Below are 10,952 nucleotides of genomic sequence, written 5' to 3' on the forward strand. Positions count from 1 at the left end.
TTTGCCAAGGAGTGACCTCTTCCAATGAGATGGTGCTTAGATGAGGTTCTAAGGGCATTAAATTGCTTAGCAATCAAGTCCCCAATGTATAGGTGCTTATTAGTAGTTTTTTGTTGCTAACTTTGCTTCATTTAATTACCTATAGACTCAAAATTGTCTTTTCACCTAGGTACACGCGCTTAGCACCGTTTCTTCCTTGGGTCACCAAACTTTCCACATCAGACTTTATGCCTATGTGGCAAGCTTAGCACCTGTAGGACCAAGTAAGTACAATAGTGCGCTTTACATGGCATTTTTGCATATGTGGAGGAAAGAGAGGCAAGGAAAAAGTGGAGAAGTGGGCTCTCATGCAAGAGCCAGCCTCTACTACATGGTGGAGCATTGGGAGAGGCACCTGTATGGAGGTGGTCAGGAATCGGCAGACTCACGCTGGTCGTAGCGCCGCAGTTAAAATGATAACGGCAAGTCAAATCACGGGGGCCCACCTGTCCAGCAGTAACTCGCTGTCAAATCACACAGTCCTATGTTTGCAGTGGCCTACTCCCTCATCTTCTCGCGTCTTTGTCGAACCGACTAGGCGGAACTGCCCCGCCTACCGCACAGGAAAAGCCCCGCCCTCGACTTTTAAATAGTACAGTATACTAATTTTGTATCCATGGATTGCGCCATGGAGCAAAGCCTCTAGAAAACGGCGGTACACATGTACGGAGTATACAGCACGCCCGTCGCGTTTGCATCGCACCCCAGACGGTCGGTCGGTCTGTCACGCTGCTCTCTGAATGGAACGCGCATCATATTGTGTTTGCACACACATGTGGGACCGCAATTGAGAACCAACCAAAGGCACACTCACCGGCCCCGCAAGTCGGGTGACTTAATAGAAGAGGGAGACGAGCGATAGTACTAGAGAAGTGTTGTACTACGTTGGTGCCTGGACGATCCCTGCAAGACACGGAAGATCAGTTCGTCCATGCATGTGACCAGACTCCAGCAGACACGCCTGGATTGGCTATTGTCTACATATCGTGCAGGCTATGTTGTACATGGCTGTAGTTGTGGTGAGAAATCTAAAAAAAGGTTTCTTGTCATCTCGCAAAATTAGGTGTCATCTGCTTCGGATCACTGCGAGGGTTAAACAACGACAACTGAGTTGGGCTAGTCACTGGGGGCACATGCATGAAGACTACTCGGCTGCCATCTAGGTCAAGCCGGCTATGTTAATTAGGACATCTATCGATGGACCCCTTTTCTACGAGTTTATCTTTAATTTGAGCTTTTTTCCTCATCTAGTTTGTCCGTCGGGATTCATGTTGTCTCCTTTGGGCAGTGAGGTTATGATTTCTTGTCATGTGGCATTTTTTCGTGTTATATGTTATAATCCAGTGCTTCAGATCAAAATGACGACAACTGCGCCTCCGGGCCACGTGCATGAAGACTTCTCGACAGTCATTGACAAGGTCAAGCCGGCTCCGGTAGACAAAAGAAAACTAGTACTCCACTATATAGGCAGGAGCCTTCGTGCTTGCTTGCTAGTGTTGCTCTCTTCACACTGTCTTGTCCTCTCCAGATCTAAACACGACAGCGGTGGCCACACACTCTCTCTCTCTCTGCTCATTGCTGGTCACAGATCCAGCCGGATCCTCTCCGTCGGGGAAGGTGAGAAGGTGCAATGTTCACGCGGTCGTCCTCGGCGACGGCTCTTACCCATTGCTGGCACGTCCCGATCAGCCTGCCTTGTCGTTCTCTCCCAAGCACCGATGGCGAGGGAGGGCCTCCGACCCCTTCTTCCTCGCTGCCGTAGTGTGGGCAGATCCGGCCTCCCGCCGCCCATCTAGCGACATCCCGGCGACCATCAGGTATAACTTCCTTCGAAACCAGCCTTGCTCTACTTCCCGAGCTCCTGACATCGTTGCATTTGTATCTTTTACTATTTCTTAGGCCCCCTCGTAGATAGGATCGATCGGCTGTTTGAAAACCACCTAATTGTTTACGTTTAAGAGGTAAAACTAGTTCATGCACTCCAATCTAGTACTACTTGGTTCAAACAAGGAACAAAGGGGGTGGGGGTGGGGGAGGATTTGTTACCTGAATCTAGGACTTGGTCGAAAGAGGAAATAATGGGGGTGAAAAGTAGCAGAGACTGGCTATCCAACTGGTCTCTAGGTCTAATAGGGAAAAAAGGGAAACACAGTACAAACTCAATATAAACCCGATCTATTGGTTGAAAAAAGAAATAAAGTGGGGATTGGGGGACAAGTCAATAGAGTAAGTCCAACACTAGATTTGCTAGCCTCACACAGTATAATGTGGCTATACCGAACAAAAATGGGACCAACCCAGATATCCTATTCTGATGTTTGTTGCCCCGAGCCACTCTTATGTAATGCCACTGGTAAAATGTAGCAGTGGCACTGCTAAAAGTAAGGACACGTTAAACCAATGTTGTTTTCAATGTAATGCCTCCAGTAATATGAATCAATGACACTTTTTTACATGTCCTGCTAAATTTCCCATTAAGATAAGTTGGTTCTTTTCGTTAGAAATGCAACTGTCCTGGTCCGCCTACTCTCCCGTGCCCAAAGTAATGTCGTATTTAACGGTTTTCATAGTTAATTCTAATGCCCACACTAATATCTAGCAATGCCACTGCTTTAGAAATTGCTACTGTCCTTGTAGGATTGCCGTTCAGATAAGGAACATGCTTATTTTCATTTGATGCATGTTTCATCACTTGTTAGTCACCCTCCTTTCCACCTTTTTTGTGCAAACAGAGATATACATTTCATGCTCGATCTTAGTTGAACTGCACAAATGATATCCAAATTATAGTTGAACATTCCAGGAGCTTCACAATCAACCTTGATGTTGCTCAATTTTATTGCAACTAATGAAAAAGAAGCTCTATGGGTTTCGTTTTTTGATGGAAATGGAACCGGGGATGGAGCCCTTTTCTTAAAAAAATGAAGAAGAAGCTGCTAGCTCACGGGACATTGCTTCATTTTAGGTGAACTGCACCAAAAGGTCCCATGAATTGAATCATCCATGTTGGTGACTGAAAGAGCCAGCTTCAGCATCCCAGTCTAAGCACCCCCGGCCTCCATCCTTGCGACGCACGGTACACCTTGTTTGCCACCTGCTCGACCCTAGTGTCACTGATAAAATGAAGTAATAATATAGTTAAAATAGAGCGAGTGTCCTCTCTATCATTTCATTTCCAATGTAGATAAAGAAAGTGCTTCTCTTTGTTAATGTATGTTTCATCAACTATTCCCATTGTTAATGTTTAAGCGTTTCTGCAAACTTGGGTGCTTAATTTTAGTTGATCTGTACAAAAATAGAGATTTGAATGTCTCAAGGCGCCTCCTTGTACTACCGCTATACACTGATGTTCATCACTGGCAGAAGGTGTATCTGGGAGACTTGGGATGATTTCCAGTATGAGGCGTACCGTATGAGGCGTCGCAGGGCCCATCTCGCCCTCGCAGCATGGCATACTATGATACTATCACAATATTTTCTTCTATTTATTTTGTGTGTTTCATCAACTAGTGCCACTATAATGTAATCACACTTTTTCATTATCTGTGTAAACAGGGTTATTCAGCTGCATTTTGGTGGAACTGCACAAATGTACGTATGGAACCGGCATATATGCAGAGTGCAAGGTGTGCCAAGTAAAAATTACCGACACCAACCATGCTGCATGCATGCATTGGCATCCACCACCACCAGTGGGATGTGTGGCGCTCTCTGTGGACGGATCTTTCTCGGCAGCAAATCCTCTAACCAAAGACCAGTAGCTTATATTGGCAGTTTTCTAGGGAGTACTCTTTTCTGAAAGAAGCACTAATCTATTTTTCTTTATTTGTACACTGTGTCACAACTTTGACCCAAAGGTCCAGAGCTATTTTAGGGTGATTGGCATAGTACTCGGAGACTGATTGTAAGCATGATTTTCATTAGTTGTCACACTGATTGTAAGGATGAGCAGGTGGAAGATTAGGTTAGTGCTAAGCTTAGCTTAAACCCTACTACCGCCGTTGAAACGAGGCGAGCGTCGAGGGAACCATGGAGAACAGCGGGGAAGCGACGTCGCGCCATCCGACCTCGTCTTGCGGTGGGAGAACGGATACTCATGTGGCTCCGGCTGGCTCTGCACCCTCACGAACGGCACACCATACTCGATCGATTCGTTATCCTCTGGGTGCTCGACCTTCGACCTGTACGCCCACCACCTCCGCCTGACTGTCGCCTCGGGCAAATCTGTCTGCTCCATCGCCCAGAGGAGATACTCGATGAACTCGGAGAACTGCAGTGTGACTGCCGCCGAGGAGTACATGTACATCACCGCCCTCATCGCTGCCGTCTCGCTCTTTTGCGTACATTGCCACATCATCCACATCGTCCTTGAAATCTCCCACTCATTGTCAAACCAAGTAAGGATCTCCTTCAACCTGGCTAACTTTGCCTGGTCGCCGCCGGTGATCTGCCTGATTCGCTACTGCATCCTCTCCATTGATGTCCTTCTGAGTGGTCCGGTGCTAGCTTTGGAAGATGGGAGGAGAGATGATGGTCTTGCAATAGATAAGAGGGAGAGGCGAGGCGGTGGTTTTGGAATGGAGATGATGGAGAGGAGAGGAGGTGGTTTTGCAATGGAGAAGATCAGAAGAGGGAGAGGCGAGATGGTGGTTTTGGAATGGAGATGATGGAGAGGAGAGGAGGTGGTTTTGCAATGGAGAAGATCAGAAGAGGGAGAGGAGAGACGGTGGTTTTGGAATGGAGATGATGGAGAGGAGAGGAGGTGGTTTTGCAATGGAGAAGATGGAGAGGAGCGTGCGGCACCGATTTAGGATTGGACGAGAGGGCCGGTGCGCTGTGACTGGATCAAAATCAAAATCAATTTACCCTTCAATTAATAAAGCGACCCGACATTAACTAGTCTCCCTTTTATTCTAGGTCATAATTGACCATGATTTTCGCACAGAAAATATATGTTATACGTTGCAAAAATAAGATGATTTGAAAGTATATTCAGATACGAACCAAACGATACAATTTTTGGTGACATGCATTCACATTTTGACCCAAAATACACAAAACAACAAAAAAATACTTCCAAGGCCACCGCCGCTCTTTTGCTCTTCTCCTCTTAAACCACCGCCGCTCCTCTCCTATTCCAATCTAAATCCAGCGCCGCTCCTCTCCTCTTCAATTTCAAAACCACCGCCCCTCCTCTCCTGTTCCAGTCCAAAACCAGCGTCGCTCTAATCCAAAACCAGCGCTGATCCTCTCCTCTTCCATTCAAAAACCACCGTCGGCGAGTGAAGGTGTTGTGGAGAAGTAGATTGATGGAGGAGTACAACCGATACGTGAGGATCGCAGACGGCGACCCTGTAAAGCTAGCTGGGATGTTGGAGATACAGTCTTGGTTTGACAAAAAGGACCAACTAGCGGCGACGGCGACATCCATGGGCAAATATCTGCAACAAAGCGAAAAGGCGGTGATACTCCCGGAGGGAGTTGCGCGGGAGTACATAGAGCTGCTCCTCTGGGCCATGGAGCAAACAGATTCACCGAATCCGATAGTGAGGGAGCGGTGGTGGGAGTATCGATCCCAGATGGAGCATCCACCAGAGATTGAAGGATTGAGCATCTACAGGGTGCCGTTTGTGAGGGTGTCCTGCGATAGCGTGCCGATGGAGTCTTCATCGACCGAACCCAACTGCAAGAGGAGAAAAGCAGTTGGCCCGACGATGCTTCCCCGCCATCCTCTCCCTCGCCGTTCACATCGTCTCACGGGGCGGCTGTCTGCCGCCGAGGAATAGGAGGGGACTGCCCCCCCAGCCCAATAGTCGGACAGGTTGTGAATTGTCAGGAGGAGTTTACGATTGTCAGTATTTGCAGGTTGTGAATTGTGTTTTGTGTTGTGTATTTTGAGAGTACTTTTAGATATGAATGTCTTTTGAATTTCAGATTTGAAGTATTGAGCATATGAAGTATTTTATGAATTCTAGAGATCTATTTTTAGCACTTAAAAAATGTAGTTTCATAGGAGTATAAAAGTGCAGACAATGTGATTCTCAGAGAAGAAACTGCAAGTTTCAGTTTCAGATAAGAAACTGCAAGTTCAGTTTCAGATAAGAAACTGCAACTTTCAGAGGCAGAGCATTTATATTAACACGGCCCTTTCAAACAGGGTTAACATCATGTTGGAAGTTTTATTCATGGTCGAAAATGGAACTACCAACCAGTTAACATCATGCTGATCAACATTCATGCATAGCACATCTTCACAGTCAAAATGCCCACACAATATCGAGTGTGCGAAACACAAAGAAAATGAGGGATGAAGTTTTGGCAAGTGTTGGACATGGTGTGCGTAGATGACAATGGGGACCCACATGTCAGTAAAGCCAGAGGCAAAAAAATTGGAGATATTTTCCCTGCACAAGTAGAATCAAACCCGTGTGGAACAACTGTCGGGTAGTGTCACTTGGCCACTAGGCTAGTTCAGTAGTTTCGTTAGTAATGAGGCACTTCCTCAGGTGGTCGGATCCCCTCCTGCTCCTTTGTGCGCTCGTCGTGACGCCACTGTCTGTCGTTGTGAACATGTTGAACTAACGAGAGGAGTCTGGAGAGGACTGTACATGGATAGGCGGACAGTCGGGACCCACCAGGTCTATGGCCGTACGCAAGCAAGTGCCTCATCAAAAAAATACTTCCTCCTAATGCTACACTGACATTGGGACCCACGGGTTTGTTAACATAGTTACATTTTTTTAGGTGCTTCAACGTAGTTACTATAGGAGATAAATTCACAACGAAGCCGGGGAGCAAGTATCAGCTGGGTTTTGGGCTGCCCCGTCTAGGCTTTCATTTTTAACATGCGCAGCCCACGACCTTGGATGGGAGGTGCATAGGCCTGTTTGTATTTTCTTGAGGGCTGTCATGTATCGACCAGCCTATGGACCTCCCATCCGAGGTTTTATTTTTCTTGAAACATCGGCAGCTCAATTTATATTTTTTTTGAAAAAAACTCAGAGGTCTGTTCTATTTTTCTATATAAGAATAGGAACGCCAGGTCCAACTTATGTTTCCCTTCTAACTATATTATATATATTTAAATTATTTTATATGTTATATATTATTTTTATTTTCATTATATATTTAACACATACTTACATATGTAAGAAAACAATATCCCACATCTTATTAACTTATAAAAATAATTTCTTAACAATAAAATCCTGGATTGTTTTGGCACGAAAATCCTAGTGATTGTGTACAAAAGCTTGGTAAGATTTGAGGACGAATGTAATAATATCACTTATTATTTAAATATAACAAAATGTTCAACCACTTTTTATTTGTATTGCTGGCCCAACCCAACATTATAATTAGAATCAGCCCAGCAAAATCGTGTAATTCGAGAAAGTGCAAATGGCCTGTAATTTTTTAGGAAATAAAATAAATGGGCCGCATGGACACTACATTATTTGTTCACCCAGCCCAGCTAATGGACTATAATTCAAAAAAGAAAGATCGAATTGACTGTAAATTCTACCGCGCAAAAAAAAGACTAAATTTTGAAAAAATGGGTTGAATACGTGCCACATTTTTGGAGGCTGAAATGTGGGCCAATAGGTCCAAGCCAACGCAAGTCGTTGTCCATTTAGTCAACAAATAATTCTGACATGTTAGCCGTTGGATTTACACCAACGACCAGCATCCATCTTCAATCTCTCGTCTTCTTCCTCCAGCGCCGTCGGGACCACCTCCCGCCTCCTGCTGCTAGCAGCTCTGCTTAGCACGCTTCGCTATGAAGCGCTACTCCACCGTTGGCCAGGCCATCCCTCCACCCCTCCACACCTCCTGTTCTTCTCCACCGGCTGCCGAACCACACCGCACTACAACCAGTTAACCCTCGTACACCTCTCCGTCTGCGACTCTACTCCCGCGTCTTCCCATCTCCGGCTCGATTCTGTCCGGGGCCTCGCCGTCGTCCACCACCTTGGATGCGCTCGGCGCGGTGTGGTAAACATGGTCAACGAACGACACCATCGAAAATAGACTGTGTGTGGAGAGGCTGACAGTTGGGTCCACGGCCGCACACAAAGAAATGCCTCCTTATTACACGCAAAATAATGATTCCTCCACCTGACATCTACGACCCACCGGAAGGGCCTCTGTATTTCGCGAAAAAAAACGTGCCCCCCGCTGACAGGTTGGACCCACCAGCTATCTTCGCATGCAAGGAAGTGCCTCCTTATTACGCACAAAAAAATGAATACTCCCCCTGCCAGCTGGAACCCAGCATAGTGGGAGGCTGACTTGTGGGCCTACTGATACGTCTCCAACGTATCTATAATTTCTGAAGCATTCATGCTATTTAATTATCTGTTTTGAATGATTATGGGCTTTATTATACACTTTTATATTATTTTTGGGACTAACCTATTAACCGGAGGCCCAGTCCATATTGTTGTTTTCTTCTCTATTTCATTGTTTTGAAGAAAAGGAATATCAAACAGAGTCCAAACGAATTAAACCTTCAGGAGCGATATTTTTGGAACGGATGTGATCCAGGAGACTTGGAGTTGAAGTCAAGGAAGCTTCAAGGTGGCCACGAGGGTGCCCCCCCCCTACTGGGCATGCCCCCTGTCTCGTGGGCCCCTCGAGCATCCCCCGACCGACTTCTTTCACCTATATAAGTCCATATACCCTAAAAACATCGAAGATGAAGATAGATCGGGAGTTCTGCCGCTGCAAGCCACTGTAGCCACCAAAAACCAATCAAGACCCTATTCCGGCACCCTGCCGGAGGGGGGGATCCCTCACCAGTGGCCATCTTCATCATCCCGGCGCTCTCCATGACAAGGAGGGAGTACTTCACCCTCGGGGCTGAGGGTATGTACCAATAGCTATGTGTTTGATCTCTCTCTCTCTCTCTCGTGTTCTCTCTATGGCATGATCTTGATGTATCACGAGCTTTGCTATTATAGTTGGATGTTATGATGTTTCTCCCCCCTCTACTCTCTTGTAATGGATTGAGTTTTCTCGTTGAAGTTATCTTATCGGATTGAGTCTTTACGGATTTGAGAACACTTGACGTATGTCTTGCCGTGCTTATCTGTGGTGACAATGGGATATTCACATGATCCACTTGATGTATGTTTTGGTGATCAACTTGCGGGTTCCGCCCATGAACCTATGCGTAGGGGTTGGCACACATTTTCGTCTTGAGTCTCTGGTAGAAACTTTGGGGCACTCTTTGAAGTACTTTGTGTTGGTTGAATAGATGAATATGAGGTGTTATTCTAGTATGAACTCTATGATAGATCGAACGGAAAGAATAGTTTCATGTTATTTTACTATGGACTCTTGAATAGATAGATCAAAAAGGATAACTTTGAGGTGGTTTCATACCCTACCATAATCTCTTCGTTTGTTCTCCGCTATTAGTGGCTTTGGAGTGACTCTTTGTTGCATGTTGAGGGATATTTATATGATCCAATTATGTTATTATTGTTGAGAGAACTTGCACTAGTGAAAGTATGAACCTTAGACCTTGTTTCCTACCATTGCAATACCGTTTACGCTCACTTTTACGACTTGTTACCTTGCTGTTTTTATAATTTCAGATTACAAATACCTTTATCTACCATCCATATTGCACTTGTATCACCATCTCTTCACCGAACTAGTGCACCTATACAATTTACCATTGTATTGGGTGTGTTGGGGACACAAGAGACTCTTTGTTATTTGGTTGTAGGGTTGCTTGAGAGAGACCATCTTCATCCTACGCCTCCCACGGATTGATAAACCTTAGGTCATCCACTTGAGCGAAATTTGCTACTGTCCTACAAACCTCTGCACTTGGAGGCCCAACGACGTCTACAAGAAGAAGGTTGTATAGTAGACATCAAGCTCTTTTCTGGCGCCGTTGCCGGGGAGGTGAGTGCATGAAGATATATTTAGATCTTGCAATCGAATCTTTTAGTTTCTTGTTTTATCACTAGTTTAATCTATAAAAGAAAACTACAAAAAAATGGAATTGAGTTTGGCTCATACGCTTCATCTTTTTAATATCTTTCTTGAGAATGATGGTAAGGAAAATTGTGCTCAAATGCTAGAAGAAGAAATCTATAAAATGTTTGGCACTAAATCTTTGTATGATGAGCATGATTGCAATGTTGTTAGTATGAATTCCTTGAATATCCATGATGCTAGTGATATGCAAAGCCACAAGGTTGGGGATGCTATGTTTGATGAATATGATATTTTTTGTCCCCCGAGTTTTGATGAGCAAATTTACTATGATGAAAGCATGCCTACTATTTATGATGATTATATTGATGAAAGTGGGTTTGGAAGAGTGTCAACTTTAGGAATTAATGATCACACTATTTTGGAGGATGTTGAACCTTATAATATTTATGAAAGTGGATTTGGAGAGGTCATGACTTTATTTAGTGATGAATCCACTATTTCGGAAGAGGTTCCAATTGATTATGAGAATAAAGTTGCTATCTATGATGATTATTGTGATGACTTGTATGCTATTAAGAATAATGATAACCATGAAACTTGTCATCATGATTTTAGTTTTCAATTGGATTATGCCTCACATGATAGCTATTTTGTTGAGTTTGCTCCCACTACTATTCATGAGAAGAAATTTGATTATGTGGAGAGTAATAAAAAGTATATGTTTGTAGATCATGAAAAGAATGCTTTATGTGCTGGTTATATTGTTGAATTCATTCATGATGCTACTGAAAATTATTATGAGGGAGGAACATATGCTTTTAGGAATTGCAATAATATCAAGTTTCCTCTCTATGTGTTGAAAATCTGGAAGATTTGCTTGTTTTGCCTTCCTATGCTAGTTGATTATTGTTCCCATAAGTTGTTTGCACACAAAATCCCTATGCATAGGAAGTGGGTTA

The sequence above is a fragment of the Triticum aestivum genome, chromosome 7B, assembly GCF_018294505.1.
Source record: "Triticum aestivum cultivar Chinese Spring chromosome 7B, IWGSC CS RefSeq v2.1, whole genome shotgun sequence".
Taxonomy (NCBI): domain Eukaryota; kingdom Viridiplantae; phylum Streptophyta; class Magnoliopsida; order Poales; family Poaceae; genus Triticum; species Triticum aestivum.